Source organism: Canis lupus, chromosome 10 (assembly GCF_003254725.2).
Source record: "Canis lupus dingo isolate Sandy chromosome 10, ASM325472v2, whole genome shotgun sequence".
NCBI lineage: Eukaryota > Metazoa > Chordata > Mammalia > Carnivora > Canidae > Canis > Canis lupus.
Window position 1 is genome coordinate 55,607,378 of NC_064252.1, and position 27,551 is coordinate 55,634,928.

Here is a 27,551-nt window from a genome sequence, read left to right on the forward strand (position 1 = left end):
TCCTCCATCACATCCTGCCCAGAATCCTCAGCAGCAACCAGGCATCCCTTGATAAGGGAGCAAAATAGTTACTTGAAATGGGCCAGAAAAGTATTATATTATTCTACCAAGAAGACACTTTGTGTTGCAAAGCTTTGTTTCAATATTGAATTCCAATTTTAATGAGCTAGTAATTCATGTGTTTCCTTGGATTTGGAAACTATATACGTTTTTTTAAAGATTTTATTTATTTATTCATGAGAGACACAGAGAGCAAGCGAGAGGCAGAGACACAGGCAGAGGGAGAAGCAGGCTCCCTGCAGGGAGCCCAATGTGGGACTCGATCCCGGGACTCCAGGATCATGCCCTGGGCTGAAGGCAGGCACTAAACTGCTGAGCCACCCAGGTATCCCCTGTATGCATTTTTTTAATGGACACTTTCCTCTCTCAGAAGTAGCTTTCTCTAGTGTTTTGCCATAATTATATGACACATGAACTAATCACAATTTCTTATAGGATTGGTAAGAGTATAAAATTTTAATTGGTGGGGAGGAGAGAAAGTAGAGACCAGCCTTCTCAGTGTAACACAAATGGAACAATACACACTCATGAAGGGAATTTTGATGATACAATAATTTTTATTAGCTTGATACGCTGACTGAGAAAAGAAATAGCATGCATTTTTTAAAAGTGACTTTTACGGAAGAATAATTTGTTTGCATAAAATATGATTACTTACCCTCATAAATGTTTATTTGAATATATTGCACTATAAGTAAAGCCAACTGCATCAGCCACAGCAGGGAAACCCAATTCTGAATTGCAAAACAAACCAAAGGTGTGACTTGGAGCACATCAGCATCCCATGCTGACTCGAGGAAATTTTGGCAGTTAAAATTCTGCTGATCTTCCAGGATGAGAGGATTTAATGAGGCCAAATCTTTTAGAAACGGGTGGGGGAAAAATAACTACAATTCAGACTGGGGCCTACCCCTTCCAAATAGAACAGTACCCATAAAAGGCTGGTCAGCACCTTTCTCAGGTTCACCTGAGTTTCCAACCCATTGTCCCCACTAGAATCTCACCTGGCAACCAGGCCAACTCCAGTTTCAGATGCATTTTTTGTAGGTATGCATTCAAATAAATGTGGGAAGATTTAGAAAATGGTTACGTGGGCTGTGCTCCCCAAAGTCAACCTGTCTCCACCATTTCTATTCTTCGACTTCTGCCTTCATTCATTTACCTTTCCAGCCCCATGAGCCCTGGGAACTCCTGAATTATGACATAATTTCATTAAAAGGAGTCATGAGGGGAACCTGGGTGGCTCAGTAGGTTAAGCACCTGGCTCTTGATTTTGGCTCTAGTTGAGTCATGATCTCAAGGTCGTGGGGTCGAGCTCCGTGTCAGGCTCCGTGTGCTCAGCATGGAGCCTACTTAAGATTCTCTCTCTCCCTCTCCTCTGCCCACTCTGCGCACCCTCCTCACCCCCTACCACCACTCACGGGCTTGTGCTTCCTGATAGATAGATAGATAGATAGATAGATAGATAGATAGATAGATAGATGATAGATAGATGATAGATATAAGTCTTTTAAAAATATTACTTATGAAATATTACTCTCATCAAGTTGAAAATTGGAAGGTCTTCAAGGACAGGGGTTCAGGTTGTCTCCATCCAGAAGGGGAGTGCAGAAAGGAGTAGGGAAAGGACTCATCCTTGACAAACACTAATTTTCTCATCTAAGGCTACCAAGACATCACAGTGAGTCAGAGATAAAGGGAGCCCCAAGACTTACTATCCCCATTTCCTAGGGCCCAGCTCTTCCAAATATCCTAAAACTATCTCTACTCCTAACACACTGGAAGCTCTATAAGCATTTACTGATGAAGGATACAAGAGATGAGTAAGGAAGGTCATGGAGGAAGTACAGAAGGATAGGCAAGGTTTCATGGGTCAGACTAGGACATCTTGAAATCATACAACTGTGCAAAAACAAAACAAAAAACCAACCACGCTTTATTTTTGTAGTGATGATTCTTCATAATTCGATAATTTCTTTACTCTGCATTACCAAAGAAACCCTCTTTATTTTTTCTTAAATTTCATTTATTTATTCATGAGAGACAGAGGAGGGGGAGAGGCAGAGACAAGGGAGAAGCAGACTTCCCACTGAGCAATGAGCCAGATGCAGGGCTCCATCCCATTCAACTGACTGAGCCACCCAGGTCCCCCCTGAAAATCCTCTTTAATACTGTGATTTCCTTTCTGTTTTTACTTTTATTTACATTTATTTTATGCAGAATTTACTCCCAAGGCCTAAGTTTTTGTTTCTTCAGTTTCTTTTGGGATATTTTCTTCTTTTTTTTTCTCTCAACTTCCTTTCCTTGTTAGGAATAATCTGCCCCTTTTAAGTAAGGATCATCTCAGGGAAGCAGGGAGAACTCATGTATAGGTGAATCCAACCATGAGTCCTACAAATTCTATGCTGCATCTTAGAAGCTTTGTTCACCAGGATGAGCTCAATGACCAGAGAATCTACATCTAAACCCTTAAGTCCAGCATTATTCTCTGCATTTTTAAGCATGTGCAGTCAAAACCCAGCACTCTATTTGGGCCCCTGACCCTGCATGCAGTCCTGCTGTTTATAGTGGTAGCCCCTACCTACCAGCTCCACCACCGTAGTAACGGAATGCCACACATTGCTTCTGCAAAGTGACATCCTTCAGATACTTGGTGGCTTTTACGCTATCCCACCAATATAGCCCAGGCAGTTTCACATGTGTTCTTAAAGTGAACATGAAGATCTGAACCTCTTGATTTGCATGACCTTGTAGTGTTTTCTGAGTTGAGTGAGTAGCACAACATTGTGAGAGATCACCTCAGGCCGCTTACAGGAAGAAGTGATTTTTGTTTTTAAGTAAACAGGAAAGCATGATTTCTGATGTCACCTTATTACTTTTCTGTTTAACCCTGTCATACTAAAAACAATATAAAATAAGGAAAGGGGATGGAAATGAAAAAGTAGACACATTGACCCTCCCAAAGTGCCAAGCATGTGTGTTATGACACAAGATCCTCATCACTCTTCAATTTAGAGATCAGGAAACAGTAATTAAGTTGGCCAGGGTCACAGAGCAGGTAATGAAGTAGCTGGCCCATGCTTGACCTTTCAGAACCACTGGCCAATTACCATTTAGACTCACTGCGTCTTTTTTTTTTTTTTTTTTTTTTGGATTATATTGCATGGATTCGGAATTTATTGCTAAGGGTGAAATTAAAACACCACATATTTACTGTGACATTTTCATTCACCCTGACAATTTCTGTTTCCCCTTACTTAGGTAGGGCCTTAGTTAGAGTTCCACAGTTCACCAAGAGCCACAATTTTAAATCTAATTCCCAAAGCTGTTTCTTTAGAATGCAATTGCAGAAAACAGAAGGGGCAGATGTTAGTATTAATGCCACCACATTGAAACAGTTTCTGGAAATGTAGCCTGAAAGAGGATTTGCTCTAACTACTGATGGCTGTCTCGGTTCTGTTACTGCCCTTGCCTATAGAGGAACCTATGACAGGTAAACCACTGGGGCCTCCTCCCACAGAGGGCTCCTCACCCAGCAGTTGCCTGTTCCATCCGGTGCTCTAGCAAACAGCCCTGATAGAAGGGCCCCATAACTGTATTTCTAGACACCAGGTTATGACTGTGTCCACCGTAGGAAGTTAGTTTTGTGTTTTTAAAAAATCATCACACAAGCATCCTCACAGCATGAAACCTGAGAAAAAGGGGTAAATGCCTCCCATGGTTGTGTCAGGAGGAAAGTGAACGACAAAATGGCTAATATTTTATTTCCACATTATTTCCCTAAGCCCCCTTGTTCTCCAGACCTTTCCGTCCTTTTAAACCACAGGTAGCTTCTGGCAAAGCTTAAGACAGATGGCAACGTAGAGTTCCTGGCAGCCGAGATAAATGTACGTAATATCGAGCACCCAGCACACAGCTTTGGAGGCTCAAGACACCCCCTGCTCCTTCCTGACACCTCAGGAAGGGTCGCTTGCTAAAATAATTTTCTGGTTAACAAGAAATCTATGCAACATTTCATGCCCGGCTTGTTTCAGAAGCCCCCTCTGAGGGATCCACGCTATGCATTTTAATTTAGGTTTACATGTTTTGTTTTTTAATAGAATGAACTGTGCATAACAACACATTTCCCAATATGAAATGAAAAGCCCTCGATACAGTTCATCCACTGGAAGGTTTTAAATCTAAATCCAGAACAAATAAAGCAAAATAAACCCAGCAGGACTCCAACTTTCCTCTTCTAACATTTGGTAATTTGTTTGGGCATGGAGCGTGGGGAGATGTGGGGCAAGGAGGAGGTGGGGGAGGCAGAGAAGCACAGGATGTTTGCGACCTGCAAAGGAATCCTTATTCTCATCTCGAGTCCAAGACCTTGTATTGAACATCACAGTATGTAAGATGCTGTCCTGAATCCCTCTTGGTCATTTTGCCACATTTGCTGGAAATCAATCCGTTTGCAATCAGCTCAGATTTCAAATAACCTTTGAGAGGCTTTTTACCATTGCAGCATGTAAATGGAGATTTCAGATCCATTTGAAAACGCAGCAGGAGGGCTAATTTGGAGATAATAGACATTTTCTATTTGTTTGTGTTCAAATCCACAAGGTTTTATAGAATTCCAGGAACTTGTTGGTTAACACAGATTTTTCTAACAAAAGCTCCGTCCAGAACCTGGCAGCTTCCAAGCACGCACTTAGCCCAGTGACTGACCCAGGAAGAGAAAGGTCCAGAGCACTCACTTGAACTGCCTACAGTCACTCAAGGATGCAAAGCAGCCCCTTTCAGCCATATCTTCAGAAGGCTGTGCCCCATGTCGACATTCCCAGTGTCCATCCTGAAGACCCTGAAGAAGTGGGAAGCACTGAAGATGCTGAGTGGTTCTAGGAAGTGGCCCCCTACCCCTCCTGCCCTCCACTGGTAGCATTTGAAGCATCGGACTCCTCTGACAGGGTGATCCATTTCTCCCAGGGCTTGGAGGAGTTTGATTAGTGGATTTGGGCAAATGCACCACTTTAGAGAATGTTTTGCATTATCCCAGTCATGAACATATACTTGCTTCAATCCACAAACATAGGAAATTACAAAAATCTAGAATTCAACCCTCAGCTTCTTTTCCTCTGATTTATTCATACAAATCCTCTTCTAGGCCTGTGAGGTCACCTGCAAGAGGAAACTCATTGTTATTTCTCCCCATCACGTTAGTCTGAAAGTTAAAGAGATTGTAAATGAGACTGCAAAGATGCCTTACCTTCTTTCTATTTTCTAAGTCCTACTCATCCTTCAAGATCCAACCCCAGCGAGTCTTCCCGAGGTCTTTCCCATCCACTCACAGGTCACACTGAAATACCGTGGATGTTAGCTTCAGTATCCTATATTGTGTTCAGGTCTCTCCCTAACCAGGTTTCTGTAAAAACTGAGAATTAAGACAGAGTATAAACATGGGAACCAAAATATCAGCCTAGTTACCAAGTTGTTTTGTTAGACTAACCCCTAGATTTATTGAGGCAGACTTGCTCCCAATATTAGGCAGCCCTGGACCAGGGCAAGGGATGGATACCTGTCCAGGAGAAACATACATGTTGGAAGAGAAGCATGGAGGAAAGCTCATGTCCCACATGGACAAACGAGCTCCCAAGAGGAGAAGGATGGAAGTGTCTAGAGCACATTTCACCACTCACATGGGTCACTTCTCCCCTTCATTGGGGGCGGAGTGAATAAAAGGGAGAGAAAAGTCTGGCATCTGTTCAAGAAAATTTCTCCTTGAAGAAGCCAGAGAGGGGAAAATTTTCTTTTCCTCCAGCACATAGTTTTGTGTTAAATTTGTCCACACATGTTAGTTTTGTTTCTTTATCTGGGTTTTTTAAGCTTCTTCGGGATAAGAGCCATGTCTTACATATCTCGTATCCCTCACAGAGGCAAACACAATACTAGGTAAATAATGAATATTTAAGAAAGATTGGTCTTTAAAAGGATTGACAAGAGCAAGGATTGTTCAAAGTTAACTGTTCGCATTTGTGAAAAACAACTAAATTGTAGAAATTCAAATCTGTTTCATCAATATGTTGACCAGTTTGGACCTGGGTCCCAGTCAAATCTTCATATCCAAAAAACTATACCTAAAACCACACAGCCTTATTATTCTCTATTGCAAAAACCCCTCTCTTTCACTACTCAGAACACATTATCACCTAAAGATCTTGAGCATAATTTGGCATAAGCTCATTCTTCACACACTCAGATCTTAAATATCTATTCCCCTTTGATGAAATATCTATAGCAAATATTGCAGGATTTGGTTCAAAAAAAGAAGAGAAATACATTTCAAACTGCAAGAAATAGTGCTGGGAACTATCACTTCCGGGCAGACACAGGTAGCATATATTCAAATTCCTCCATTTGGGTTGATGAAAATCTTGCAGTTACACCATAAGCAGAAATAAGAAAATCTATACACTGAAGAGATGCCCTACCAGCACACAAAGCAAACTGTGAGTGTAAAATTCTTGAGTGTTTACACACCATCTGCCTGGATATGAAAAAATGCAGTCACAGGCATAAATGGAGGGATAACAAATGAAAGAAATTCAAAACTGGAATGCCCTGAAAGTCAAGCTCTAGAAGTTCCCCCAAATGAGAGTTGACAAGGTGCTACCTACTTTCTGCATAGATTGCAAGAGCATTAGTGAAGCTGTTGCATGTTTATTGGTTAGTGTCCTCTCCCTGGAAGAGGTATGTTTTTAAGTATCCCTAGAAGAAAAAGAAAAATGTGGCCTGCAGACAAATGTATGCATTGATCCATATCTAACCAAGAAACTACCTTCTATGAAGGAATATCTGCAACTCTTAACTATCATCAACTAGAGGCAATTGATAGAAACACTGTGTAACACTATATCAATGATGTTGGTGGATTCTGTTACCTATAGAGGTGCTTCTGAGGAACACCCTGGGAAAATGGCCTTCCAAGGCAGGCATTAACTACCAAGTGGTCAGGACCCCTGGGTGGCTTAGTTGTTTAAACATCTGATTCTTGATTTGGGCTCTGGTCATGATCTCAAGGTCGTGAGATTGACCCCCATGTGGGGCTCTGTACTCAGCGCAGAGTCTGCTTGAAATTCTCTCTCTCCCTTTCCTCCTGTCCCTCTCCATGCTGCTCATGTGCTCTCTCACTCTCACTCTCCCTAAAATAAATAAATAAAATATTAAAAAAAAAAAACTACCAAGTGCTTACTAGCAAGCCAACCTTAAGTGGAGAAGTTGAAATCATGGAAATACTGTCAGGAAACTGGCTCCAAAAAGTCACCAAAACCTACCCCAAACTCCCCAGCTTCTCCCTAAACCATTGAAAAAAATTGTTCCTTTGACTTAATGAGTCCATGTAGTTCTTTTATTTAATAGACACTTATATAGTTCTTATTATGTGTCAAGCAGGGCTTTAGGTATGTTACTCCTCTTGCCAAGCTGACCAAAGCATAATGATGACAATAATACTTTCTCTACCCTTTCTCTGAACTTTGGGGCTCACATCCATAAAGCCAAGAAAACTAATGTCTGCATAAATTTACTCAGACAATCCAAGAATCAAGCAATTGTAGATAAAAATAAGATTGATCCCTAAGAGCTAAACTATAATTATAAATTTAAAAATATATCAAGGTAGACATATGTAAAGTCAACTTAAAAAGAAAAATTGCTCTTTATCGTAATCCTATTGGGCTACTATAACAAAAATGCCACAAATTGGGTATCTTGCACACAAGGGAAATTCCTTTCTCACAGTTCTGGAGGTTGGGAAGTCTAAGATCAAGGTGCCAACAGTTCAATGTCTGATAAGGGCTCACTTCGTCATAGACAGCTGTCTTCTCCTGTGATTTCACATGGCAGAGGGACAAGAGAACTCTCTGGAACCTTTTCTATAAGGGCCCCAAGCCCCCTCATGAGAGCTCCACCTATGAATTTGGAGAGGATACAAACATTCAGACCGTAGCATTCTCAGACCTACCAGTCTTAGTTTTCATCAGACTGAAACTGTTTAGACACTTCCAACACACTGAGTCTGAAAGAAGGTAAATCGCCTTAGATATATAGGGGGAGAAGGGACTCCCAACAGCCAATAGCAGTGGGTTCATTTGGGCACCATCCAGGGAACAGTGAAGTACTTGGTCAGTCCAACTTATATACTAATGCACCTGATGCGTTGTCTCTTTTCTGGAAACGTACGCACTGGGGCATGCCAACAAAGCTGATGACATGAAGTGTTTGAGTCATATTAAGTCTCCTAGCCTTACTTCCATGGTCACCAAGCAGCCTTCTGATAATTTGGTTTCTCTTACACATATAACTTGTCTCCAGGGAGAGCATACCCTCAGGCCAACCAGGAATTTCTGGTCCTGTGGCAATTATTTTTCTCATAATAAATTATTAAGCTGGCATTATGACTTTATACATCAGCCTGTTGAGAACTTTTTTCATGTAAGTCCAGTCAACTCAGAAACAACAACAAGATCTGTTTCTGAATTTGGAGCCCAAAGCGCCAGACCCTGATCCTCTCAGTTATATGCCATCTTGTGAAGACTCCCAGTGACCAGTCCCCAATTATGCAGCACCCTGAATGAATGACCCTGACAAAATAATTAACATACTTTGTGGCTGAGCAATAGGATCACACGTAAGGGACAAGTAAAACATAGACCAAAAAGGACAGACTTTTGGATTAAACAAATTTGTGCTTAAACCTGGCTCTACGATTTGCTAGCTTTGTTATTTAACCTCTGATTCTCAATTTTCTTACTTAAAAATGGAGGAAATGCCTACGTTAATAATTAGCAGTTCTGAAAGTGCAGACCCTGGGTGTCTTGATAAATTCAGGCTGCTATAACAGAATACCATAGGCCACGTAGCTTATAAATAACAAAAATGTATTTCTCACACTTTGGGAAGTCCAAGATCAGGGTGGCCACAGTCTCTGGTGAAAACCTGCTTCCTGGTAGTCCATCCACTATGTCCTTCATGGTGGGAGGGGGAAGAGAGCTCTCTGGGGTCTCTTTTATAAGGGTGCTAATCTCATTCACAAAGGTGCTGTTCTCAAGACCTAATCACCTTTCAAAGGCCCCCACCCCCTGATACCATCACCTTGGAGGTTAGGATTTCAACATATGAATTTTGGGAGGACACAAACATTCAGTCTATAGCACTGGACAAGCAGCAACAACATTTATAGAAACTCATTAAAAATGGAAATTCTTACACTAACAATGAGACTGAAGAAAGAGAAATTAAGGAGTCAATCCCATTTACAATTGCACCCAATAGCATAAGATACCTAGGAATAAACCTAACCAAAGAGGTAAAGGATCTATACCCTAAAAACTATAGAACACTTCTGAAAGAAATTGAGGAAGACACAAAGAGATGGAAAAATATTCCATGCTCATGGATTGTAAGAATTAATATTGTGAAAATGTCAATGTTACCCTCGGCAATTTACACATTTAATGCAATCCCTATCAAAATACCATGGACTTTCTTCAGAGAGTTAGAACAAATTATTTTAGGATTTGTGTGGAATCAGAAAAGACCCCGAATAGCCAGGGTAATTTTAAAAAAGAAAACCATAGCTGGGGGCATCACAATGCCAGATTTCAGGTTGTACTACAAAGCTGTGGTCATCAAGACAGTGTGGTACTGGCACAAAAACAGACACATAGATCAATGGAACAGAATAGAGAATCCAGAAGTGGACCCTGAACTTTATGGGCAACTAATATTCGATAAAGGAGGAAAGACTATCCACTGGAAGAAAGACAGTCTCTTCAATAAATGGTGCTGGAAAATTGGACATCCACATGCAGAAGAATGAAACTAGACCACTCTCTTTCACCATACACAAAGATAAACTCAAAATGGATGAAAGATCTAAATGTGAGACAAGATTCCATCAAAATCCTAAAGGAGAACACAGGCAACACCCTTTTTGAACTCGGCCACAGTAACTTCTTGCAAGATACATCCACGAAGGCAAAAGAAACAAAAGCAAAAATGAACTATTGGGACTTCATCAAGATAAGAAGCTTTTGCACAGCAAAGGATACAGTCAACAAAACTCAAAGACAACCTACAGAATGGGAGAAGATATTTGCAAATGACATATCAGATAAAGGGCTAGTTTCCAAGATCTATAAAGAACTTATTAAACTCAACACCAAAGAAACAAACAATCCAATCGTGAAATGGGCAAAAGACATGAACAGAAATCTCACAGAGGAAGACATAGACATGGCCAACATGCACATGAGAAAATGCTCTGCATCACTTGCCATCAGGGAAATACAAATCAAAACCACAATGAGATACCACCTCACACCAGTGGGAATGGGGAAAATTAACAAGGCAGGAAATCACAAATGTTGGAGAGGATGTGGAGAAAAGGGAAACCTCTTGCACTGTTGGTGGGAATGTGAACTGGTGCAGCCACTCTGGAAAACTGTGTGGAGGTTCCTCAAACAGTTAAAAATAGACCTGCCCTACGACCCAGCAATTGCACTGTTGGGGATTTACCCCAAAGATACAGATGCAATGAAACGCCGGGACACCTGCACCCCAATGTTTCTAGCAGCAATGTCCACGATAGCCAAACTGTGGAAGGAGCCTCGGTGTCCATCGAAAGATGAATGGATAAAGAAGATGTGGTTTATGTATACAATGGAATATTACTCAGCCATTAGAAACGACAAATACCCACCATTTGCTTCAACGTGGATGGAACTGGAGGGTATTATGCTGAGTGAAGTATGTCAATTGGAGAAGGACAAACATTATATGTTCTCATTCATTTGGGGAATATAAATAATAGTGAAAGGGAATATAAGGGAAGGGAGAAGAAATGTGTGGGAAATATCAGAAAGGGAGACAGAACATAAAGACTCCTAACTCTGGGAAACGAACTAGGGGTGGTGGAAGGGGAGGAGGGCAGGGAGTGGGGGTGAATGGGTGACGGGCACTGAGGGGGGCACTTGACAGGATGAGCACTGGGTGTTATTCTGTATGTTGGTAAATTGAACACCAATAAAAAATTTATTATAAAAATGTTTTAAAATTTTTTTTAATTAAAAAAATAAAATTTAAATTTAAAAAAATGGAAATTCTTGAACCCAACCCAGACCTGCAGAATCAGAAACTCTGAACATGAAGCCCAGAATCTACATTCCAACCAGCCTTCAGAAGATTCTGATGCTTACTAAAGTTTGAGAAGCACTGCAACGGTGTTGTGAATATTAGAAATCATGTGTACAGAGGTGCCTGGGTAACTCAGTCCATTAAGTGTCAGACTCTTAATCTCATCTCGGGTCTTGATATCAGGGTTGTGAGTTTGAGCCCTGAGTTGGGCTTTATGCTGGGTATGGAGCTACTACTACTACTACTACTAATAATAATAATAATAATAATAATAATGAAATTATGTGTAAAGTGTGTCTAGTACAGTGCCTGGCCAAAAGCAGATACTCAAGACATTTGGGCAGCTCTTATTGTTATCACTTCAGGAAATAACCAATGGGTTCTCCCATGATCTCACCATCCTGTTAAAATTTCATTTCTTACTTGGCCAAGAACATGTATTTTAAAGATGTCATCGAGTTACTTGTATTTGTTCAATTTTTACAGATTTTCCTTCTTTACTTAGCAGCATAAATACTTTTTCATAATCTTCTAATGTCAATGGCTGGCCAGTTTTCCATCAAGTAGACATGTCATAATTTACATAATCATTTTCTTAATTTGAACAATTATGCCACTTCTAATTTTTCAAGAGACATTTTTGGCATATGAGTTATTCCTTTCCTTGGAACAGTTCAAACTCCTAAACAGTATGTCATGTCACAGAGAATGAATGTGCATGAGCGTTCTAGGAACACACGGTTATGCCAGTGTTTTCAATGGACTGTCCCTGACTAGAAAGGTATCTCTTGGAATTATACCAGGCAGAAAAACAGTTACAATGATCACAAATTTTTTAAATTACTACGAAGTTTGAACATTTATGTTTGCTACAATGTGATGTAACTGTAAACTGTTACTTGACTAGGTCACAGAAACTCACAATTATTCTCTGTAAATCCATAGAAATGGATCTTTTATAAATCTGAAAAGTTGCAATTCTGAATTGGTTTAAAACTGATGGATTTCTGCATCCTTTTAAGTGAGAGAATATATAAATAAACAAAACTGAAAGTAGATTCCATTTTCCCTTTTTTTTTAAACATGTTTAAATCTTTAAGTACCTTGTGAATTTTACTACTGATATATAATTATAAATCCTACCTTGCATTAAGTTGATGTATATGCAATATATGAACAAAATGGAAAACAAGATAACATTAATGTTCATATTATCAGTAAAGGCAACTGTGTATTGTACAAAAAAATAAAAACACAGTATTTAACTATGGTATAATGGATGGATGCAGATATGGATGCAGATATTCATATCTGCTTCTGAATTACTATACTAAGAATATATATTAGCTAAAACCTTAGTATTTTTGTTGTTGCTGTCATTATCATTATCAGTAAGAAAGATATTGTATTTGAAAATGTGGTTTGCTATAGTTGTAATTGGACAAATACTTATTCTCAGTCATTGTTTTGCTAAGGTACTGGAATTGTGTGCTTAGCTCACTCTTATAAGAAGGAAAAATCTTGAATTTTTCATTTTTATTAAAATTAGAAATTCAAATTTCAGGCCAAGAACTATGAATTTCAGTTCCAAACTATAAGCAATTGTGAAAAATATTAAAACTCAATAAAATAAAGAGATATCTTATGAGATATAATAGAAACTTGAACGAGGTTTCCAGAAACAAAATCAATTTACAAAAAACAATATTCCTTTAGTAGCCATAATCAAATAGAAAATAATACAGTTTTCCCAAGAAAGTGTTTAGGAATCATCAATGTAAGAAGGAACATATAAGACTTTAATGCAAAATAGTTTAAGACACTAATTATAGGAGATTAAAAAAATGGATATGAGTTAAATGGGGAGCTCCACCATGTTCATGAATATAGTAACAACATGGTAAGTTTTCTTACCATGTAACAACATGGCCTGTTTTCTCCAAAATAACTTCTATGCTTAGTATAACTCCAAACAAAATTTCTGGTTTGAGGAGCATGGTAAATTCATGACAAAATGTATATTGGCAGAATAAAAGGACATAGATAACCAAGTTAACTTCCAAAAGCAGCAAAAAGGAAGGATTCACTCTACTAGATATTAACACATATCACAAAGCCTTGGTATTCACAATAATTTCACACAGAGGAAGAAATATGTAGATAAACTGAATAGAACATACACAGAACAGAGATACATGCAGGCACATAGCACACACACAAAGGCACTTGATTTGTGATAAAGACGGGTACCACCAAGCACAGATTATTCAGTAGGCGTTGTTGTGAAGACCTCTCCATACCCCAACTGTTCCCACCCTGTGCAAACCACCATAGTCCTTCCCTCTGAGTCCTGCAGAAGCCTCCTAGCTGGTCTTGCTTTTTCTTCCAATCTTCCTCAGCGTCATTAACAGCAATCCTGTTAAAACATAGTCAAATCATGCTTATGTTTCTATTTTTTATTTTTCCCAGCTTTATTAAGACAAAATTGACATGTAATGTTGTGTAAGTTTAAAATGCACAGTATTGATTTGAGGCATCATATACTGCAACATGATTACCACCTTAGACTTCATGCTTGTTTTTAATATACCGACTTATATGAAGACACAAGAAATCTTTTCTGGATTAATCCAGGAGAGAATAATAACTGATACTAATTGCACGCTTTCTATTATGAGGCACTCTGATTTACACATGTGAACTCATCTTCACAACAATCTTTGAAATAGGCATAATTCCCCCCATGTTAAAGAGGCACAGAGACCGGGGTGCCTGGGTGGCTCAGTGGGTTAAGCTTCTGACTCTTGGTTTCAGCTCAGCTGATGATCTCGTGGGTCCTGAGATCAAGGCCTTAGTGGGACTCTGCGCTCAGCAGGGAGTCCGCTCTGCCTACCCCCGACATGCACATGCACTTTCTCTCTCTCAAATAAATAAATAAATAAATAAATAAATAAAATTTTAATTGATTAAAATTAAAGAGGTAAAGTGATTTACCAAAGGTCACAGGTTACTAAACCTCTCTGTGTAGAGGTAGAGTCAGGATTCAAATCGTGGGAATTCTGACTCCAGAATGTTTGGGCAAGGTTTATAGCACAGAAAGATTTGTTTACTAGACTTGTAGATCCTCCACGTGGTTTTAATTAACCAGAAAATTAAGTCATGATGTTCATAATTGATTTTACAGCTATTATTCAATTTTATGGTAGGAGGGAATGATTATAAAATGTATTACAAAAATCCAACATGTTGCCTGAATCTGTCCCAGCTTTCTGACGTCTGCCTTGTTTCTACCACCCTGGTCTTTACATTATTCTCTTCTGCAATATGTTCAGAAGATCTCTCCTTCGTTCCTTGGTTTCTTCCTCTTTCCCATGAGAGATCAAATGACTAAGCAGGGCTGCACATTCCAAAGCTGTCTCAGCACCTGGCTAGGAGGTAGCAGCACAGGTCTGGAAGTGGGACGACACATGGCTCAGCCAGTGACAACAGGTTGGAAGGGTAGGCTAGCACAGGCAATCAAGGTGACATGCACTGAGGGGGCTCAGTTCATGGGATGCAGCTTGCACTCAGCTGGCAGTGACCTAAAAGCAACTACAAAATTTTAAAGCAAGAAGAATGCAAAGTGCAAGATGGACTACAGAGTGTGTATGTGTGTTTGTGTGTGTGTGTGTGTGTGTGTGTGTGTGTGTAAAAGAGAGAGAGAGAGAGAGAAAGGAAGGAAGGAAGAGAATGCACAGGCTGAGAAAGAGAGGAAGAGACAGAGACAGAGAATATTTACTGTGTCGACCATCTCCTCCGTGTTGAACAAACTATGCATTTAGATAGGTTTTGCCTGAAGCATTATCTAAATTATCCAAGAAGTCAGGGAAATTAACCCAATCTTCAAAACAAATATTGACCTGTGTGGTCATGACTTAAAGAAAAGACATAAACTCTGAACATGAAAAATTAAATGCATCCTTTACATTTTAGGTTGAGGTTTTGAGGAGTTTGATAGGCAGAAAAGGAACTGATGATATATTTGCTATTGACAACTGACGTTATTTCTTTTTCCAGTTTTATTGAGATAGAATTAACTGTTTAAGGTATACAGCATAATGATATATGTATATGACCACTATAAGTTAACATCCATCACCTCACATAGTTATAGTTATTTTTTCTTGTGATGAGAACGCTTAAGATCTATTCTCTTAGCAACCTTCAAATACATGACACACTGTTAACTATAATCATCATGCTGTACATTATGTCCCCAGAATTTACCTTATAACTAGAAATTTGTGCCTTTTGACCATCTTAACCCATTTCCCCCATTCCCCACAACTGACATTGTTTCATTTGAAATTTAACAAGGGTGTATCAAGAACCTTCTAGAATTATCACAGATAATATTAATTGATATTCAATACATGCACCAGATACCAAACTATCTACTTGACCTGCATAATCTCATTATTAATATAATCCTGTGGAAAATGGAATTATTATCTTCATTTTATAGATTGGGAAGCTGAGGCTCAGAAGGTTTAAGATATTTGCTCAGGTGAGTAAAGAGAGAGACAAGGATTTTAACTTAAGCCCAACTCCAAGTGTAGGCCTTTTTAAAAATACATATTTATTTTAGCAATGAAAGATTTGCTCATTGAAAAAGTAAGATACACAAGATAATAGAGTAATCAAGGATAACAGAGTGAACACCTATGCCCCACTATGCAGCTTAAGAATAAAACATTAAAAATATAGTTAAAGCTCCCATTTCAGTTCCACTTATTCCTGTTCTCCCTCCCAGAGGTGACCATAAACCTGACTTTGGTGTTTATCATTCATAGCAATTCTTTTACATTTTTACTACATATTGGTGCGCTTAAACAATATGTGACATCGTTTTGCATGCTTCTTTAAACTTTAATAAATGCCATACTATAAGTATCCTTTTATAACTCATTGTGGAGAATGTGTGAAATGCATCACATTGATGAGCTTAGCTGTAGTTTATTTATGCTATCTGCTGTGTAATATTCCACTTCGTGACTACATCATGGTCTTTTTTTTTAAGATTTTATTTATTTATTAATGAAAGACACCAAGAGGCAGAGACATAGGTAGAGGAAGAAGCAGGCTCCCTACAGGGAGCCCAAAGTGGGACTCAATCCCAGGACCCCAGGATCACGCCCTGAGCCAAAGGCAGACATTTTTTTTAATTTATTTTTTATTGGTGTTCAATTTACTAACATACAGAATAACCCCCAGTGCCCGTCACCCATTCACTCCCACCCCCCGCCCTTCTCCCCTTCCACCACCCCTAGTTCGTTTCCCAGAGTTAGCAGTCTTTACCTTCTGTCTCCCTTTCTGATATTTCCCACACATTTCTTCTCCCTTCAAAGGCAGACACTTAACCACTGAGCCACCCAGGTGCCCCCACTTCATAACTACATCATGTTCTTTTGTTGACAGGCATTTAAATCACCTTTGACTTTTTATTATTACAAATAATGTTGTAATAATAATTTATTATTTTATTATATATTTTATATTATATCATTATATATTATTAAAATTATACATAATTATAATAATGTTATAGTGAACATACTTGCATTTTTATTTTTATTCTTGTACAAGAATTTATCCAGAGTATATAACCAGAAGTAGAACTGTTCGGTCATAGTACACATGCATCTTCAAATTCACTAGCTGTCATAGAATCGCTGCAGAATGACTGTTCTACTTGCCATGGCCATCAGCAGTGCATGGTAGGATCTATGTCCACATCTTTGCCAGCACTTGGCTTTCATTAGAGCGTTTAATTTTCATCAATCTGAAGGAGTGCAATGGCATCCAATTGCAGTTTCAGTTTGAATTTTTCCTCATCACTAGTGCAGCTGAGTTGCTTTTCATATGTTCATTCGACTACTAAGAAGATTTCTTCTTCTGTGATTTGTCTGTTCATGAGCCTGAGCCAGGAAGATGTAAACACATGATTCCCCTGAGGACAAAAAGTGGAGCTCAGGGCTCAATCCTACAGAGCTTGGCCATCTAATAGGGCAGACAGGCAGAGACTCCACAGGGCAAAACTAGAGAAGCCCATAAGGAGAACAGAGTCAGTGGGCAAGGGAAGGCATTCTCAGGGAGACAAGCTTTACGCCAATGGCTTGAGAATTCATGGCAGCCAAGTCCAGAGTGGCAAAGAGCACTCTAAAGTGAGGAAACAGTATCTACAAAGCCATGGGGGGGGGGGGGGGCGGGGGAGAGAAACTGCTATGTCCAAGAATATAACTAGCTCCAATTGGTTGGAACACAGGTTGCTTGAAGCAGACAAGCAACTAAGAAGAGGAAGGGCAGCCAGACCTCAAAGGTTTTGTTTTCTGCACTAAGAAAGTATGCATCCTGGAGTCACGAGGAGTCATCTGAGGATTGTGAGCAGGAGGGTGTCAGCATCAGATCTGTACTCTAGGGTGCAGAGAGGGGTGAGGGGGGAAGGGCTGACTATGAGCAATGAGAACAGTAAGAAGCCTATCATAGGGCTGCTGAGAGCCCACACTAGTGCAGTGACAGAAAGGCCGAAAAGAGGAAATGAATTTAGTAGATATCTAGACCAAGGCATCGATAGAACTTGACGGCCTGTTTGAAGGATACTATTGGGGTCTGAAGAATTCATAAATAGCATTTCCCATTTCCAAGCCTAATTTCAGAACCAATTAAGACAGAGACATAGGTGTCAGGCAGATGAATGCTGAAATACCACCTTTATTACCAATAAAGCCTTATGTAGCAGGCTGTCTCAGGCATGCAGCACAAAGGCCTTACTAATACCAGACGTGAAAAAAACACGCATGCTCCCAGGCACCGGCAGCCCCAGACACCTGGGAGACATCCTCTGCCCCCACTGGGGGGGGCCTGTCAACAAGAATGCAAACCCTTTGTAGGCAGGTGCATTAGAGCAAGAGGTGAAGAAGGGCCAGAGCTACTTATGCTCAGTTCTTTCATCAGAACCTACCAACCAGATGAATTATTCCTCCTCCAGGGAAGAATGTATGTAAGTGCATGGAGGGGAAGGACAGCCAGGAAAGGGAGCCATCTGATGAGGCCCCCTCCAATTTAAGGAAAGAAGACTCTCTCATCTCCAACAGATCATCATCATCATAATATCTTGTCTTGGAAAGTAGCTATAGCACAGCAGAGTTGGCCAGAATGGGTCTGGGCTTGTTTTGGATAAGTGTGCAGGGCAGTAAAAGATTCTCCACTCCCCAATCATGTGGTTTTATAAACTGACAAAGGGATGAATGGAATAAATGGTGTGTGATTAGATCTGGTGCTATACCTTTGGTAGTAACAGTAACGTTTAGAGTGGACATGGTTTCTTTGTAAAAGAAGCCAAGCTCAATATTATACTGTACATTAACTAACCCGGAATTTAAATAAAAACTTGAAACTAAAAAACAAAAGCAAATAAAACAAGCCAGGCTCAAGTGAGGCGGGAAAGACCATAGTGTTTCCCAGCTCAGTGACGATGGGACTTAGTTCTAAAAACTGCAAGGCCAAAACTATACTGAATGGAAGGAATATTCCTTCTCCTTTGAGACTGAGCTATGTTGTTTCTAAGAGAGAAAAAAAAAGAAAATGCTTACTTGGCAAGGTGGCTTACTTCTTAAGGAGCTGAGTAAGAAAATCAGCCACAGAAGCTTCTCAGTAGAGAAAGAGAGCAGCATTCAGGGCACCCCCACTGGCCCTCATGTACAGAACCAGAGCCTGCCCCACTGCCTCCTGGGAGCCTTTGGTGAATTCTGAGGCACACTGGTCATTGTTGCAATAGCAGGAAACTTTTCAAAAGGCAAAAATACTACCTGACCCCCACAGTGTAGTCTGTGAGTGTGCCCAGCTCAGGGGCTTGAAGAAGGGGTGCTATGTGGGAACGAAGGCTGGAGAGAAAGTGGGGTACATCAGGGGAGCGTCCTCCTAGCAAAGCTCTAAGCCTGAAAAGGCCTCTCCACTTTCTGCAGTTTCCAGTAAGATAAAACACACTCAGAAACAGTTTTCTGAGATTCTCTTGTCCCTTCAATAAAAATTTCATAAGCTTGCCTAATAGGCCTGTGAGGTTTATGGAGCAGAGACCAGAGCAGCAGGGAGACTCCAGGAAGGTGGAGGGTTCATCCACACCCACCCTCTGACAGAACTCCACCAGTGACAGGCTGGAAGGTGAGATCACTAAAGGGAAGGGGCAGTGTGGGGAAGCTCCCCCAGTGCTGGGGAATGCTGTGCTCCCTTGTGGCCTCCCTTCACCCAGGTTAGAGAGGAACACCCTGTGGGAGAAAGCAAAGAAGCACTGATACCCTGGGGCCACACACAAATGCCCAGGCAGCACACAACGCTCATTGCTACCTCCTGGCTGGACACATCTGAGTTGGGGAGGAGGTAAGGTCAAAGGGAAGAGGAGCAGAAAGGGATAGATTTTCCAAGCTCATATAAGGCATTGAGTGTTCCTGGATCTAAAAATAAGAGAAACAGAAAAACACTTGCAAATCCAAAATCCTGTAAGTATCTGCTAGATTCAAGCCATAACCCTTTCTAGAATCTCATCTACTGAGCTTCTTCCAGAATTTTTTTAAGGAAAAAATTGGGGTCTTTGGGCCTTCCCTACTCCTCACGATTTCTATAAAACTGACTTGAACCCTCCCCCAACCCTATTGCTCTATGGAAATATAAAGACTTCCACAAGAATTTTGCAAATTCCCAGGTGGCCAGGTTCTCCAGGATCCTGCTGAAATCAATCTGTTTCCCACAACATCCACAAAGCATGAACTCAGACCCTTTTGGATTTCTACAACTCAGAACATGTGTGGGCTTAGCATGATTAACTGGGGATTTCAGTGAGGCAATGATGGTTTCTACCACAAGGATGCTCATCTTCTCCAATGGAACCAGGAGGGGCATCATTCTTACAACCAGCTGTAGTAGTAAGACCAATGGTTGTTCCTGGCCCTGCCCCCTACCCAACCCAGCCGCTCTTCACGCTGGTCCTATGTCCCCACCCTTCCTTCCTCTCTCCCTTCCCTTCTTCTTCTCAGGAAAACAAAAACAAAAAGCAAAATCAAATTCCTTGCCTTGGCCCCACTATTGCTTCTTTCCTTGGAGTCTCAGCCCTCACCTTAACCTCAGACAGGTATTTTTTTTAAAACAAAGACAATTCTCTCCTTGAAATTTGATGCCAGTTAAGTCAGGCCAACATTAGGATGATGTGCATGAGACTCTTATCTCAAACACAAAAATTTGAAGGGGCATCAAAAAAGTCTGAATCAAGATATGGAAAATTTAAATGAGGTATTTTTTTTAAATATAAAATGAATACCAAAAATATGATGAGCAAAATATCAAAATATTAAATAAAGATAAGCTGTTGTTGTTTACTACTCTTTGTCATTTTACAATGGAAACACTTATTCTTTCCCTCCACAAGATTCTTATTGGTCTTTTAAAGTCCATTTTGATGGACGCGGTGGCTCAGTCAGTTGGACATCTGGCTCTTGGTTTCAGCTCGGGTCATGATCTTAGTGTCATGAAATAGAGCCCTGCATCAGACTCTGCACTCAGCAGGGAGTCTACTTGAGATTCTCTCTCTCCTTCCCTCCCTCCCCTTGTGCCCCCTCACCCCTGTGCTCTTGTGCACTCTCTCTAAAAATAAATTTTAAAAAATCTTAAAAAAAAATAGTAAAGCCCATTGTGTTGAGCAAAACCAATCCAAGACTGCAAAGTAACAGAGCCAAGTGGGGAAACATCAACCTATACACAAATCATGTACTTCCCTAATAAAAACAAGGTTTTTGCAGGTTTACTTTGTATCTACTGTGTGCTTTATGTGAGATGTTTAACAAACTCTAACCTTACACCAACCCAACAAAGTTTTGCAACTGACAGAAGGAAACCAAGAGAGGGGAAATAATGTGGCCAGCATAACATAACTAATAATGATAGAATGAAGATTTGATCATTGTTTTGCCACCGCTTGTTCATGCACTAGATATACTTCTTCTCTTACATGATCCTCTCTTTTTCCCAGGGATTACCATCAAAGAGAGATGAAAGCAATTATGTGGTCATAGTTCTCAGAGGCCAAAGTGCATTTGTACCACTGCAGACCCATGTATATTTCCCCTCTGGTGAAATTTTCTGACTATAAGAGGCAATTTCAGGATCAAACCTTGGAATATAACAACTCAATAGTTGCTAAGAGAGGTTAAGCACAACTTCCTTTGTGTTCATCAAATAGGTTCAAAGTAACAAAGTTCATACCTTTTCAACAAGCCCTGAGAAATTCAGGGCTGCTAATGGAAGCTCATCAGGAAGAAAAATAAGTTGGGAAAAATATCTTTTATCATCGCCTCAGAAGTAGGAAGGAGGTTAGGGACACATACAAATGAAAATATGTGAATAAACTCACTATAAATTCATTTGTGAACCAGGAGGTTAGAGCAGTGGGGCTGTTGATGGCACAGATGTTGTCTCATTCTTTTTCTGCCACTCAATCTACTTGGAGCTTTTCTTTCTTTTTTGTTTTTTTTCTTTTTAATGCTCTAACACTGATGATATTGTTTAAAATCAGCCTGGGACTAGAGACAAAAATGCAGATGCAGTTATAGAAGCATGAACAGCTGAAGCATGAAACTAATACGATCAAGAAAAGTAATAGAAAAATCCTAGAGGCTGGTTTACCAAAAAAAGAAGACAATGCTGAATCAGAATCTTTACTGCTGGGTAAATGAGCTGGAAGGACCATTGCTGGAGGGGAAGTAATAATTATTCACACCAACATTTGCAGGGACACAGGTTAGCTGTGAGTGCTATACCTTTCCTTTAAGGCACCAGGCCAGAGCAAGGCGAGGGCATACTGCTTGGCTGTGACAGTCTTCATTTTTTCCCTACCATCCCTGTGGTGTGGTCAGAGGGATTTCTAGGACCTGGTTCCAAGTCTGGGATCAGAATTGGAACAGAACTCTTGCTACCTTCTGAGATGCCACAAATCCAGCTGGATGCCCTGAGCCCCTGTGACAGTGCCACATTCTGCTTGCTATGAGTTACATCCTCAAAGCCTTCCAAGGCTGCTGGCCAAGGCTGTTCACAGAGAAGGGAGGCATCCTCACCAGGGCTGAGATGAGGATATGTTAGAAAATGCAGGACAGAGTATACCACTCCTCCTTCCCATAGACTCAGGGAGGAAAAGAAGCAGAACAAAATAGCAGCCAGAGGTTACTTTGCATTCTGGGCAAACTCCTAAGATGTGAGACCATCAGGCAGCAAAAAGGGCCCTCCAGGCATCAGTAATGTGGTGAGGAGGAAGCACGAAGAGAAGTGAAGCAAAGGCAGTTCCCACGGCTTTATGTGTAGATTCCAAAAGTTACTGCCAGAACACTGAGTCCAGAGTCACAGGTGAGTGCCCCATGTAAATACATTCTCCCTGGGCAGCCTCCCACATCAGCCTCCCCAAATTGCACACCTACAGGATCTCCTCCAGCACCAGCCACACCTGTGGCATCTGAGCTACTTCTCCCCCTTTAGGCTGTGCTGGAACCTGACTTTATTGAACCAGCTTAAAAGTAACAAGGAGTAGAAGGGACAGATCCTGAGAATCAGCATCAGCTTTCAAGGATGTGTGTCAGTCAAGGCCACCAGGCCACCTTGTAGCCTGCTGGGGGCTGTCACTGTTATCCAGGAGGCTCCAGGGGAGCCTGGGGATTTACTGTTTTTGGTGCATCCCTCAAATGTCCCCATCCCAAGCTTCAGGGGCCCACTCCTTCCCTATCAGGACCTTGACTCTAACACAAGAGACCTTCCAGGGCTCTTCATCTAGCTTCGTTCATAGCTCTGCCTCCCCTATAAATATCCTTTAAATTCCACATGCCTTCCCTGAAGCTAGACAAGATGACAATCTCCTTCAGAGGTGTCAGAGACCTTCTCATTATAAAGCATGTTGTAAGTTGGACATTGATTGCACTGGCTTATTTTTTTAAGGCTTACAATGCCTTAACTGAAGCCATAGCACTCTACTCACCATCCTCATCACTGTCATGCCCCACATTACTCAATCTACATAGCTCCACAGGGCCCAGGGCTTCCCCTTCCACCTGCACAGAATTCTCTTCCACCTACATGGGAGGTAAGAGAAAGCCTGAATAACTGCAATACTGCTGCATTGATCACCACCTCCCTTACCACAAACAATGGGATCCTTAGTCCCATCGGACTCCTGCGTAATCCAGTTGAAGCACTGCTGCCCTCCCCAACAGAACATTCACAAGATCCCTCCTGCACGTGTTCCCTTGGGTCCTGTATTCCTTCAGCATGTAAGCTATTGCTTCCTAGAGCAGAGACTTAGTCTGGGTTCCCCAGAAAGCAGAGCCTGAACCAGAGGATTTGTAAACTAGCATTTAATTACAGGATAGGGTTCGAGGGAGCATGAGTGAAGAATAAGCTGAGGGGAGTGCAGAACAACTAAGCTGCCAATATGCATCATTCAATTGGCCACCATCAAGTGTGACTCATTGCTTGATTTGAAGACTGCATCTCCAAGAAGTTGTATAAGTACCACTTCAGTGTCATCCACATTAGGGGAAAAGATAAAGAATTTATCCACTGGTTCCCATGCCCGTTTGTTAAAAGTTCACTACTTCCATTTTCTAGAGAAGTGAGATGGATGCACACTGCAGTGTTTGGCTAGAAGGTCCTGGAGAGGAACAAGGTGCGGTCACACTGTACCTGGGTGATGTCACTCAGGGTGCCACACAGCTGGAGCAAGAGACAGGTGAGACTGGGAAAATATGAACAGGAGCATAAGAGGGTGTAATGCAATTGGTTTTCCAAGCTTTGAAAAAAATAGAAAGGCAGCCTAACATCTAACAGTTCTAAGTGCAGCATCCATAATCTCTGGGCAATGATAAAACGGCAGTGGCACATGAAGAGAGAGAAACTCAGGTGTTCACAATCATGCAGAAAAGAACCAATCTTCTTTCGGGTACATGAGAAAAACAAAAAATATAAATTCCTCACCTGCATGTGAAATAGCCATTTTTATGTGATCATCCCCAGCCTCATGGTTAGTTTTATCAATACTATATATTGAGAACTGTACTTGCCAGCACATCCATAAGGACTCTTGGCACTTCCTTTCTTCACCTGGAACATGACACTGAGTTCTTAAATAAAACAAGCTGCAGAGTTTGGAGGGTGCTATAGTTTACGGTTGTATTTATGGGAACGTACCTACAGACAAACATGGTAAAAAAAACTAGGAGGGAAATGTAGCATGATAGTCTATCAATGAAGTCATTGCCACCTCCAGTCACTTCTCTAAAATTAGTAAGTGCAGAGACCAGCTCACAGGCCAAATCTAGCCACCACCTATTTTGTACATAACTATTACTGGAGCAGAGACACACTCATTGGCTTGAGTATTGTGTGTGGTGGCTTTCCTCACCATAACAGCAGAGTTGAGTAGTTGTGACAGAGACCATGTGGCCCATTAGACCATAAGTCTAAAATATTTACCACCTTCCTTCACAGGAAAAGTATGCTGACCCCTGGCCTAGATCAAAGACTATAAGCTTCCTCTCACAAACAGGATCTCCAACTTAGCAGTAAGCCAAGGCTGGTATGATCCCTCAGCCAAGAACAAGAAAATTCCATGTCTTAATCACCATGCTGTGTCACCAGAGATTCATGTAGTGAAAACAAACACAAGGAGACATGGTGACTTCCCTTTCCTTTCACTAAGAACACCATTCTCAGATTCTTCTGTCCAAACTCATGTGTTTTTTTTTTTAATATTTTATTTATTTACTCATGAGAGACACAGAGAGAGAGAGACAGAGAGAGGCAGGGGGAGAAGCAGGCTCCATGCAGGGAGCCCAACTTGGGACTCGATCCCGATCTCCAGGACCATGCCCTGGGCCAAAGGTGGCACTAAACCACTGAGCTGCCCAGGCTACCCCAAACTCATGTTTAAAATGCTGCTCCACACACCTAGCCCTGACTAAACTCAGGTTGCACCCAGGTAATCCCAGGAATTGGGATGATGAAAGGTAGGTGCTGAGGATGAAAGGGGAATTCTCTTTTTAACAGGCTAAGTAAATAACAGTTCTCATGCTTCATGTAACCAAGCTCAAGAACCAAGCTCAAGAACCCATGTGTTTATGGATGTCTATGAAGTTGAGCCCAGTTCTAACTTCCTCCCTGGGTGTAATTTCAGTGCTCTGATAGATAAACCAACTTATTCAAGGCACTGGGGGCCTCATCTCATTAGTGCTTCTCAATAAATAATGTTCTTCTGTATTCTTAAGTAATTCCAACTCAACTTCTACAAGAAGAAAAGCAAGATAGCCAAAAACATGCTTTTTGGCAAAGAACAAAATATGGGGAGATGCAAATTTTGCCAGATGGCAAAATCCCAGAATTTTAATTTGTTGATTCATTGACAGGCATAATTAACCACATAATTTACTAAACTATGATGGAACTATAGAAGAATCCTGCCATGTTTGCATATTCAGCAGCATAATGGGCCAAACTGCATTTCCACAAACATGACAATAGATAGAAAAATCCTGCTTACTGGGGCAAAGTAATGGCATTCTTACTGATTTCTCTGCTTTCCATCTTCTTCCTTCCCAATTCTACATACATTTCAACTGTGTTATGTTTCTAAAACATACACTGGAGTATTGGAGCTCCCTTGCTTTGAAATTTCATAACATCTGCCTCCTTGTTACCTATGGAGACAGTCCAGGCTTCTTATCAAATGAGGTTCTCCACAGTAATCTTACTGTGCAAACCTGAGCCACCAGCCCCATCTCTACTATTTCAAGCACGGCCTTTACTCTGGGTGGATGTCACACTGTTCCTTGCTTGGTCCACAAATATGGTAAATACATGCACCTGGACAGGTCACCAGGCCACACAGCTAGTGTTCTACCCACAAAGCATGGAGGGAAGCCTTATGTTGTAAATGGACTGCTCAAAGCTATTATGTGTCTCATTTCTCAGTGCTCCAAAAGCTCCAACAGCCTAGACCAAAGAAGCAAGCCCGGTATTGCCCTCAAGCTGCCACTAGATCAAACACAGTCCTTCAAATGACCATCTCTCCTTGCTGTGACTGACAGGACCCTCATTCCCTTGCTTTATGCCCATTTATTTCTATTGGGGATATAGTCTGATGGCTCTTGGTCTTGGTCTATCTCCATCTAGATAGTTGGGTAGATGGGTAGGTACATACATATATACGTACATGCATACGTACAGGTATTTCACCCAGTGAGGCAGCTGAGAGGTCCAGAGGATCTGCAGCGTATTCAACAAGATTCATTTATTCATTCAACAAACATTTTAAAGCACTTACTATGTGCAAGACCCTGTACCAATGACTGTCTGAGTAGTCACTACTGTATATATACTATCAATGTGCACAGTGAATGAATTCGTACCCTCAAGAAGTTCACAGTCTTCTGATTAGCAGCCCCGGCCATTTTCAACATCTATGCTGTTTTCCCAGCTTTCGTATATGCGCTGGAAGCAACAGGACAAACCCCCAAATACCCAGTGCCTAAGAATCTCCAAGCCATCCTATGGGTGAATGGACTGGTCAAAAATGAGGAGGACTCATTGGACTATATAGGCACCAAGAGGCCAGTTCCATTATATCACAGCAATAAGCACAGAATCACAGGGCAATTAGGCTCAAGCCTAAAATAATATTCTCCAAATTTTTTGCCACAAATGCTATCTTGCCACTCACATCTCAGGAGAAATGTATCCAGGATCATGCATCTGCTACTCAGTGGCTCCTCATTTCAAAGGTTCAGAAATTGAGGTATATGAGAATTCATAAGGAGAAAAGACCATCAACTTTCCCCACTGGTCATCTAATTTACACTATGGATAAGTGTGATGGCCTACAACCTTAGATCCCTACCAGGAGTTCTTCCTTCACCAACTAAATGTAAACTCTGCTACTAACTTTGATTTTAAAATGCTAGTTGAATCATGTGTTCTCCCTACCTAGTAGCCTTCGAAGGCTCCTCATTGTCTTCTACCCAAAAGCCTCACTCCAGTGTTAAGGCCTCCATAACCTGGCCCCAAACTCATACAAACCTCTTGTACTCATCCCCACTATTACCTAATAAACTGTGTCCTTTTCTATGATGAGCCTCTTAAAATTCCCTTTCCTTTTCTTGCCACGCATCAAAATTCCCTAAATCACTCAAAATCTATCCCAAGTGCCATTGCCACAGGCCTTCCCTTACATGACAACCAATATAAAGTGATCTTTTCCT

The 27,551-nt window shown here is 41.0% G+C and overlaps 1 pseudogene; it reads right to left on the reverse strand.

Annotated features, from left to right (window-relative positions):
• Nucleotides 1-2,283: 2,283 nt before the first annotated feature.
• LOC112672174 (60S ribosomal protein L17-like) overlaps nt 2,284-27,551 on the reverse strand; it is a 46,932-nt pseudogene continuing 21,664 nt past the window's right edge.